This window comes from Coregonus clupeaformis, chromosome 10, assembly GCF_020615455.1.
Source record: "Coregonus clupeaformis isolate EN_2021a chromosome 10, ASM2061545v1, whole genome shotgun sequence".
NCBI lineage: Eukaryota > Metazoa > Chordata > Actinopteri > Salmoniformes > Salmonidae > Coregonus > Coregonus clupeaformis.
Window position 1 is genome coordinate 29,144,521 of NC_059201.1, and position 11,179 is coordinate 29,155,699.

Below are 11,179 nucleotides of genomic sequence, written 5' to 3' on the forward strand. Positions count from 1 at the left end.
AGATCCCAGCACTGGCCTGCCAGCCAGGCGGTATGCTGTCGTAATCGTGTCCACGATCCAGTGAGAGAGCCTCTGCTTTGATAGCCCAGCCCCCAGGACTCTCTCACCATAGCAGACAAAGAGCTGGTCTGTTGTTCTCACTGACCGTGTTCGCTCCACATAGGCAACCAGTGCCCGCACAGGGATGTTCACATGCCTGTCTGACAGAACCTTCGGGAGGAATGAAGGGTTGGGATGGAGAGATATACTCCTCCCACTGGGGTCCATCCAGTAGCACTCAGAACTTACCGAAAAAGCATGGAGTTCACCCACCCTCTTCATGAAAGTAATCGCTACCAAGAAAACCACCTTCATAGAGAGGTGTTTCAGGGAGGCAGACTCCAAAGGTTCGAAAGGCGGCTTTGCCAAAGCTGCCAAGACCACATCCAGATCCCAGCTCGCCATTGAGCGGGTCCTAGCTGGAAGCAGGCGACGAACCCCCTTCATAAACCTGGAGACCAAGGGATGGCGCCCCACTGGCCTGTCCATCCACCCCACATGGCAGGCAGATATAGCGGCCAAATATCCTCTCAGTGTAGAGGCTGCCAAGCCCTCATCCAAGCGAGACTGCAGGTATTGGAGGACATACTGCACCCCGCATGACTCAGGCACAATCTCAATACCAGTGCACCAAGAGCAGAAAAACCGCCAGCGCAACTGGTATGCCGCGGTTGTAGCTGGTGCCCTTGCGCTCTGCATGTTGTTCATTACGCCCTCCTTTAGCCCTAACATGGACCATTGGTGCCGTTCTGCGGCCAAGCCCACAGACTGAGGCCGTGCGGTCTCCGATGCCGATAGCAGGTCGGGTCTCAGGGGCAGTTGCCAAGGTGTCCCAGACAACAGGGACAGGAGAAGGCTGAACCAGGGTCGTCTGGGCCAGTATGTGGCCACCAGCAGCAGACAATGCTTCACCATCCTGGTTCTGTCCAGCACAGCCTGGATCAGGGGAAAAGGGGGGAATGTGTATAGCTCCAGCCCTGGCCAATCGTGAGCCAGAGTATCCAAGCCCAGAGGCCCTGTTGGCTCCGACATGGAGTACCACAGGGGGCAGTTTGTATTGGCCAGGGAGGCAAAGAGGTCCACCTGCGCCCTCCCGAACTTGTCCCACAGGTGCTGCACCACCTGGGAATGTAGGCTCCAGTCCCAAGGTGGCAGGCCCTCCCTCGACAGCGTATCCGCTGCCACATTCAGTATGCCAGGTAGAGACGCTAGATGTCCCTGAGCCCAGAGAAGGAGCTCCCATACCATAAGATGGAGACGGTGGGACCTCAGTCCACCCTGATGGTTGATGTAAGCCACCACTGTGGTGTTGTCCGTTCTCACCAGGACATGTCTTCCCTTCAAATGTGGAAGGAAAGACCCCAGGGAAAGCAGTACAGCTCGGCGCTCTAGTGTATTGATGTGCCTAATGCTCCAAGGGGGTAGCCAACAGCCGCTGGCCAACCTGCCCTTGGTCACACCCCCCCAGCTGATCTGGGAGGTGTCTGTGCTGACCAGCTCCCAGCGGCACATCCTCAGCATCTCCGCCCCACCTGAGAGAAAGGAGCGACAGCGCCACCTCAACAATGCCCTGAGGCACTGTGCGGTCACCTGCAGCTGGCGGTGACGGTGGCACTTTGGGTGCAGCTGGTGGGAGTTGAACCACCGTTGAAGAGGACAAAGATGGCGCAGGCCCAGGGGAATCAGCAACGAGGCTGCCGTTAGCAAGCCCAACAGGCGTTGGCAGGTCAGTACCACCCGCCCCTGCCGAAAGTGGTCGAAGCAAGATAAGATTGCCTGAACCCTTTTGGTGGGCCAGGCGTGCTCTCATGAGGACTCTTCTTGTCATTTAAAGTAATGCCCAGCCCGCCGATGTGGGTCAGGAGCGTGTCTCTGTCTGACAGGACCTGGGTCCTGGTCGGGGCACAAATCTGCCAATCGTCCAGGTAATTAAGGATCAACAATCCTCGGGACGTGAGAGGTGCCAGGACACCGTCCATGCACTTTGTGAAAGTGCGGGGTGCCAAGGAGAGGCCAAAGGGAAGAACCATGAATTCGTAAGCCGTCCCTTCGAGAGCGAATCGGAAGTACTGCCAATAAGCTGGGTGAACATGAACATGGAAGTACGCATCCCTCAGGTCCAGCGTCACAAACCACTGGTCTCTGGACACGGCCTGCAACACGCGGGCTGGGGACAGCATGTGGAACTTCAGTACCTTCAAGTACCCATTGAGGTTGCGGAGGTCTAGAAACAGTCGAAACCCTCAGTTTCGTTTTGGGACCACAAAATAGGAGTGGAGTAGAACCCACCTAGCTGTTCTAATGTCTCGATCCTACGGATGGCACCCTTGTCCAGGAGTGAGGAAATCTCCAGCCGCAGGGTTCTCTTCTTCAGGGGGTCGGCCACAGTGGTGACACTAAGGCCCCTGAAGGACGGGGGATGGTACCAGAATTGGAGTCGGTACCCCTCAAGCATTGTGGACAACACCCAGGGGCACTCCACACCCTCCTCCCACTTTACCCTTTGAGACCGGGAGAAGCGGTCGAGGCCGGGTGTGTCAGGGGTCCCCCAGGCACGTCCCTATGGCAGTGACAGTTGACAGGTTGTTGCTTCACCGCACGCTGTGCCCCTCCCTCCCCACTGTCGTCCCTCAGCACAAGGCGATGGGGCAGGAGAGGGACCCCCTCATCGTACAGGTGGGTGGCGACGACCCGTCTGCCTTGGACCCGTGGCCTGAGGAGGTGGCATGAACAGTCTCAGGGTCTCCCGGTCCCTACGAACCTTATCGGTCTGCTCCAGAATGTCATCAACCCCTGGGCCACACGTCAGCCCTGGGGTGATGGGGAGAGTGGCAAATGTGCTCTGGAGAGCAGCTGGCAGACGGGATTGGGCCAGCCAGAGATGGCGCTGGGAGGTAACCACTTGCGCCATGGCCCGTCCGTTGGCGCGGGCCACATCCCTCTGGAGCAGGGAAAGCAGGTGCGACACATCCATCGCTTCCCGAAGGAGCTCCTCTGTGCCCTCCTGCAGCCGGGGCAACAGAGTCTGCAGGTAGGCCTGAAGCAGCATGGCCGCGTTGGTAAGGCGGCCAAGAGAGCAGAGAGACCCATATGTGTCTTTCAAGTTCGCATCAAAGACTGGGGGGGTCCCGGCTTCAGTCGCGGGTTCCACCCTATAATCTCCCGGTCCGGGAGGACCATGGCAGCTATCATGGTGTCCATGGTCGGGTACTCCCGGAGGCCGAGTGACTCCGCGCCCGCAACATAACTCCATGGTCCAGTCTCGGTCAAGAGTCGGAAGCGCCCCCTGGCAGGGTTCCAGCTCTCCTGCAAGGCCTCGCGGAACTCAGCAGAGATGGGGACAGATGGAGCGTCATCACTGTCCACCAGTTTGATGTCCAGTGCAGTGGCTACCCGAGGGAGTAGGCTCCTCATAGCCTCTCGAGCCGCTGGGGGCGATGAAGCCGTGCTGCCGGCTTCTGATGGCCTGTCAGCCTGGTAGCCCCACTCACGGCGCACCACTCCTGAGGGAGGGAGCTCATCCCCAGCCTGAGCCCGAGCCTGACAAACATACGCGTGCATGGCCTCCAATCGTGCCAGGTGCAGGCATTCTAAGAACACTACACAAAACAGGCATCCAGTAGGGCGCTCCACCGCCCTCTCCGCGTGGCTCAAACCCAGGCAGTGCATACACAAGGTATGCGGATCCCCAGGGGGGATGCCACCATCACACCTGTCACAAAGGGAAGCCATAAGCTCAGCCAAGGGGAAAAACAGGCAGACAAAAAAACAGGAACCAGGTAATGGATTTGATTTATTTGTTTTATGCCAACTGCAATATTACCTAGCCGGTTGAATATCCAAGCAGCAAAAACAGCACCATATGATGGAGTAACTCCGTTTTCGAAGTTAATGTCTCAATGTAGTGGAAAGCCCACCACGATACTCTTACACTCTGCAGGGGAAAGAATAAGAAAAAAAACAGCAGGGTAATTAGCAGAGAACCCCTGCCATATGGAGAGCAGCATGTTAAAGCAATTCACAACACACACATAGAACAAGCCAGTCAGCAAGTTGCGTAAGGTAAATTACAGTTTGCAAGAACCACCATACTAATGGATGCACACGGAGTTGTAGTGTAACGCTAATGAAACACCAGTATGACAAACCACGGCAGTGTTGCCAACACCTCAGTAAGGAAAGTAGATATTGGCTGTCCTAAAAGTCGCTAGTGTTAGAAATTGCGTAATTCAAATCTGGTATTGGAATAAGAATCAAGAGATCTTCAATCCAAGCTAAATTTATTATATGCAAAATGTATGGATGATAAGTATGTTGGTTCGTATACGGGCTCACTGAAAAACCTCGCAGGGCAGACAGAGAACTAAATCCATTGTTTACATGTTCTTCCTCAAATACTCTGACAGAGAGTTTCCCACCTCTCTGCTGGCCAATTAGAGTAGAGACTTGAGCGTGGTTTAGACTTACACAGCCAATCCGTTGATGCACCCCTGTTGCCAGGCATAAGTCCATATCATAACAACCTGTCATAGTGAGAAGAGCCAGCTCCCTTAGACACCCTTCCTACGTCCAAGGAAGGTTCACAGATCACAAAGAACCAGTATATTCCAGTATCTGGAGACAAAAATCCCTATCTCACTTTACCCCCTAAAACAGCTCTCCACATCAATCACAGCTTGCCAGGTGTCACAACCTACATTAGCCCAGTCAAGAATGCATTCTTTCTAAGTTAGTCATCCCATCAATTATAAAAATAATAAATCTCTCACACTAGAAGTTGCTAAATGAAGTCATCACCTAATTTGCATAATTGGCCATGTGCATGTAATTGTGATGGACGCTGTAGGAGAGAGGAATAAAGTCGTGGGAGAGACAAAAAGTGAGTAAAAAAACACCCTACATTTACATCCCGCCCTGAATGTAAGCTAGTGCGGGATAAGTCAGCGGCGGCTTCCCGCATGCGCGATTCATTTGTAGTCTGGACGCGGAGGGGTGAACATCTCCTGCTCTGACTGCAGCTGGGAAGGACTGCTGCGCGAGGACTGGGCCGCCTGTGAGTGCTTTGGGACGGGGGTAACAAAGCACCCGCTGCTCTTTGAGAAGAGTAAGAACGATACGCGCTTTCACGTCAAAGTCTCCAAAAGTCTCCAATAACACCAGAAAAAGTCGCTAGATTTGTCGCTAGTCGCTTTTTTGAAAATGTGTCGCTAGAGGGGTCTGAAAACTTGCTAAATATAGCGACAAAGTCGCTAAGTTGGCAACACTGAACCATGGGCAGAAGATACAGATCAACCGCGTGCAGTGAGTGTAGCACTCAAGAGGAGGGGCTGGCCAGGTGGCCAGCTGCTCCAGGCTGCAAACAGCCAGTGAGTATACTTCCACGCAATATATTACACTTAACAGTGACTTACCAAGCAAACTTCAGAAAGTTTGTACCTCATACCATACGGACGTCCGCCGAGAAAATGAAAGAGAACGTGTGTCGTGGCCATGGGGTCTATATATAGGGGCGGACCCCAGCCGTGACACAGGTGTACACGGGAGTAAATCTGTAAATCCTCACCTCAGATGTATCCCTCCACCGTGGAGTGATACCAATATATTGGAGTGATCCATATAAATCAAATCAAATTTTATTTGCCACATGCGCCGAATACAACAGCTGTAGACATTACCATGAAATGCTTACTTACAGCCCTTAACCAACAATGCATTTATTTCTTAATTAAAAAGTAAAATAAAACAACAACAACAAAAAAGTGTTGAGGAAAAAAAGAGCAGAAGTCAAATAAAATAACAGTAAGGAGGCTATATACAGGGGGGTACCGGTGCAGAGTCAATGTGCGGGGGCACAGGCTAGTTGAGGTAGTTGAGGTAATATGTACTTGTGGGTAGAGTTAAAGTGACTATGCATAAATAATTAATGGAGTAGCAGCAGCGTAAAAAGATGGGGAGGGGGTGCAAATAGTCCGGGTAGCCATGATTAGCTGTTCAGGAGTCTTATGGCTTGGGAGTAGAAGCTGTTGAGAAGCCTTTTGGACCTAGACTTGGTGCTCTGGTACCGCTTGCCGTGCGGTAGCAGAGAGAACTGTCTATGCTAGGGTGGCTGGAGTCTTTGACCATTTTGAGGGCCTTCCTCTGACACCGCCTGGTATAGAGGTCCTGGATGGCAGGAAGCTTGGCCCCAGTGATGTACTGGGCCGTACGCACTACCCTCTGTAGTGCCTTGCGGTCTGAGGCTGAGCAGTTGCCATACCAGGCGGTGATGCAACCAGTCAGGATGCTCTCGATGGTGCAGCTGTAGAACTTTTTGAGGATCTGAGGACCCATGCCAAATCTTTTCAGTCTCCTGAGGGGGAATAGGCTTTGTCGTGCCCTCTTCACAACTGTCTTGGTGTGTTTGGACCATGATAGTTTGTTGGTGAGCTCAGTTGGTAGAGCATGGCGTTTGCAACGCCAGGGTTGTGGGTTCGATAAAATAATTTATGCGCTAACTGTAAGTCGCTCTGGATAAGAGCGTCTGCTAAATGACTAAAATGTAAATGTAAATGTGATGTGGACACCAAGGAACTTGAAGCTCTCAACCTGTTTCACTACAGCCCCGTCGATGAGAATGGGGGCGTGCTCTGTCCTCTTTTTTTCCCTGTAGTCCACAATCATCTCCTTTGTCTTGGCCACGTTGAGGGAGAGGTTGTTATCCTGGCACCACACGGCCAGGTCTCTGACCTCCTCCCTATAGGCTGTCTCATTGTTGTCGATGATCAGGCCTACCAGTGTTGTGTCGTCGGAAAACTTAATGTTGGAGTCGTGCCTGGCCATGCAGTCATGGGTGAACAGGGAGTACAGGAGGGGACTGAGCATGCACCCCTGAGGGGCCCCCACGTTGAGGATCAGCGTGGCAGATGTGTTGTTACCTACCCTTACCACCTGGGGGCGGCCTGTCAGGAAGTCCAGGATCCAGTTGCAGAGGGAGGTGTTTAGTCCCAGGATCCTTAGCTTAGTGATGAGCTTTGAGGGCATTATGGTGTTGAACGCTGAGCTGTAGTCAATTAATAGCATTCTCACGTAGGTGTTCCTCTTGTCCAGGTGGGAAAGGGCAGTGTGGAGTGCAATAGAGATTGCATCATCTGTGGATCTGTTGGGACGGAATGCAAATTGGAGTGGGTCTAGGGTTTCTGGGATAATGGTGTTGATGTGAGCCATGACCAGCCTTTCAAAGCACTTCATGGCTACAGACGTCAGTGCTACGAGTCGGTAGTCATTTAGACAGGTTATCTTAGTGTCCTTGGGCACGGGGACTATGGTGGTCTGCTTGAAACATTTTGGTATTACAGACTCAGTCAGGGACATGTTGAAAATGTCGGTGAAGACACTTGCCAGTTGGTCAGCACATGCTCGGAGTACACGTCCTGGTAATCCGTCTGGCCCTGCGGCCTTGTGAATGTTGACCAGCTTAAAAGTCTTACTCACATCGGCTACGGAGAGCGTGATCACATAGTCATCCGGAACAGCTGGTACTCTCATGCATGCTTCAGTGTTGCTTGCCTCGAAGTGAGCATAGAAGTGGTTTAGCTCGTCTGGTAGGCTTGTGTCACTGGGCAGCTCGCGGCTGTGCTTCCCTTTGTAGTCTGTAATAGTTTTCAAGCCCTGCCACATCCGATGAGCGTCAGAGCCGGTGTAGTACGATTCAATCTTAGTCCTGTATTGACTCTTTGCCTGTTTGATGGTTAGTCGGAGGGCATAGCGGGTTTTCTTATAAGCGTCCGGGTTATAGTCCCGCTCCATGAAAGCGGCAGCTCTACCCTTTAGCTCAGTGCGGATGTTGCCTGTAATCCATGGCTTCTGGTTGGGGTATGTACGTACGGTCACTGTGGGAACGACGTCATCAATGCACTTATTGATGAAGCCAGTGACTGATGTGATGCACTCCTCAATGCTAACTGAAGAATCCCAGAACATGTTCCAGTCTGTGCTAGCAAAACAGTCCTGTAGCTTAGCATCTGCGTCATCTGACCACTTTTTTTATTAACCGAGTCACTGGTGCTTCCTGCTTTAGTTTTTGCTTATAAGCAGGAATCAGGAGGATAGAGTTATGGTCAGATTTGCCAAATGGAGGGCGAGGGAGAGCTTTGTATGCGTCTCTGTGTGTGGAGTAAATGTGGTCTAGAGTTTTTTTTCCTCTGGTTGCACATTTAACATGCTGGTAGAAATGAGGTCGAACGGATTTAAGTGTCCCTGCATTAAAGTCCCCGGCCACTAGGAGCGCTGCCTCTGGATGAGCGTTTTCCTGTTTAGTTATGGTCTTATACAGCTCATTGAGTGCAATCTTAATGCCAGCATTGGTTTGTGGTGGTAAACAGACAGCTATGAAAAATATAGATGAAAACTCTCTTGGTAAATAGTGTGGTCTACAGCTTATCATAAGATACTCTACCTCAGGCGAGCAAAACCTAGAGACTTCCTTAGTATTTGATTTTGTGCACCAGCTGTTGTTTACAAATATACACAGACCGCCACCCCTTTTCTTACCGGAGTCAGCCGTTCTATCCTGCCGATGTAGCGTATAGCCCGCTAGCTGTATGTTGTCCATGTTGTCGTTCAGCCATGACTCTGTGAAACATAAGATATTACAGTTTTTAATGTCCCGTTGGTAGGATAAGCGTTATCGTAGGTCATCTAATTTATTTTCCAAGGATTTAAGATTGGCTAATAGGATTGATGGAAGAGGCAGTTTACTCGCTCGCCGTCGGATCCTTACGAGGCACCCCAACCTACGTCGACGATATCTCTGTCTCTTTCTCCTGCGAATGACGGGGATTTGGGCCTTGTCGGGTGTCTGTAGGATATCCTTCGCATCCGACTCGTTGAAGAAAAAATCTTCGTCCAATACGAGGTGAGTAATCGCTGTCCTGATATCCAGAAGTTCTTTTTGGTTAAGAGACGATGGCAGAAACATTATGTACAGAATAGATTACAAATAACGCGAAAAAACACACATAATAGTACAATTGGTTAGAGGGCTGTAAAACGGCAGCCATCTTCTCCGGCGCCATCTGAGGCTATCATAACCGTGGTTTCATACGTAACCTTCGTTATCATCTTTGCTAAATAAATACCGGAGGAAAGTGGAAAGCCTACTTGAGCGCAAGCTGATAACCACTGATAATCTCCCTCAATCTGGGGCTCCACGCAAGATCTCACCCCGTGGGGTCAAAATGATCACAAGAGCGGTGAGCAAAAATCCTAGAACCACACAGGGGGACCTAGTGAATGACCTGCAGAGAGCTGGGACCAAACTAACAAAGCCTACCATCAGTAACACACTACGCCGCCAGGGACTCAAATCCTGCATTGCCAGACGTGTCCCCCTGCTTAAGCCAGTACATGTCCAGGCCCATCTGAAGTTTGCTAGAGTGCATTTGGATGATCAAGAAGAGGATTGGGAGAATGTCATAAGGTCAGATGAAACCAAAACTCAACTCGTCGTGTTTGGAGGACAAAAAATGCTGAGTTGCATCCAAAGAACACCATACCTACTGTGAAGCATGGGGGTGGAAACATCATGCTTTGGGGCTGTTTTCTGCAAAGGGACCAGGTCGACTGATCCGTGTAAAGGAAAGAATGAATGGGGCCATGTATCGTGAGATTTTGAGTGAAAACCTCCTTCCATCGGCAAGGGCATTGAAGATGAAACGTGGCTGGGTCTTTCAGCATGACAATGATCCCAAACACACCGCCCGGGCAACGAAGGAGTGGCTTCTTACGAAGCATTTGGAATGGGCCAAAATACCAGCAACAGTGTGTGAAAACCTTGTGAAGACTTACAGAAAATGTTTGACCTGTGTCATTGCCAACAAAGGGTATATAACAAAGTACTGAGAAACTTTTGTTATTGACCAAATACTCATTTACCACCATAATTTGCAAATAAATTCATTAAAAATCCTACAATGTGATTTTCTGGATTTTTTTTCTCATTTTGTCTGTCATAGTTGACGTGTTCCTATGATGAAAATTACAGGCCTCTCTCATCTTTTTAAGTGGGAGAACTTGCACAATTGGTGGCTGACTAAATACTTTTTTTTCCCCACCGTATATATATATATATATATATATATATATATATATATATATATATATATATATATATATATATATATATATATATTTTATTTTTTAGCTGCCCTGAATGACAGGTCGACACTGTCTGTACTAGAAACCTAGCCTAGCTCTCTGGTCAGTGGCAGCACACCTCCCCACTGGCTGCCACAGCTGATGAATAACTAACGTGTACATGATATTTACGAGTCAGGATATCTAAAACCAGTCAGGATATTGACGTAAGCGTGTATGCTTTCAAGAATGAAGATAATTTAGATTTTAGAACATTTTGCATTTGCTATCGCTACATGTGCATTTCTTTGTATGAGAGCGATTGAACATAATGGCGCTCGCCTGTAGTTACCTTGTCGCATTGGAGAAGAACGTGTGTTTTGCAACAATATGTAAATCCTTTTGAGACCTGTTGGGATCTATTTTCTTATAATTAGATGTGATGCCTAGCTTAAAAATAATACATTAATGATCAAACATAATAGGTTTGTGCTGTACTGATATAGATTGTTTAACATAACAAGCTGTGACTAATGTGAGGAACCGTTAGGGGGGAGGCTGAGATAGACTTGTGACACACACACACACTGCCTCTTTGTTAAACCGCTCAAGGACATGTGTATTGCAACAATGAAGAAGAAGAAACTATGTCTGTGGTTACTGACTCTCTAGACAGGTTGCAAAAACAACTAATGCCCGGCAACAGTGAAGCGCCAAGGGGCTGGGACCAGCCTGTGCGCCAACGATAGGCTGAGTAAGTTTAAACCACGCTCAGCCTCTACTCTGACAGGCCCGCTTTGAGCGGGAACTATCTCTGTCAGCGTATTAAAGAATAACTTTGTGTTTGAGCAGTTAGTTCTCTGTTAGCCCTGTGAGGTGTTACAGTGAGCCCGTATATACAAAGATTGCATTTACCATTTATTCGCTTGACTAATTATTAATAAAAAAGCTGAGAATATATTCAGTGACATAGTGTTAAATTCTGTTCTGATACCAGATTCGAATGACGCAACTTAACAATTGGTGA

At 49.6% G+C, this 11,179-nt stretch overlaps 1 pseudogene; it reads right to left on the bottom strand.

Annotated features, from left to right (window-relative positions):
• Positions 1-1,766: 1,766 nt before the first annotated feature.
• On the bottom strand, positions 1,767-3,088 carry LOC121575863 (annotated as a pseudogene).
• Positions 3,089-11,179: the final 8,091 nt, after the last annotated feature.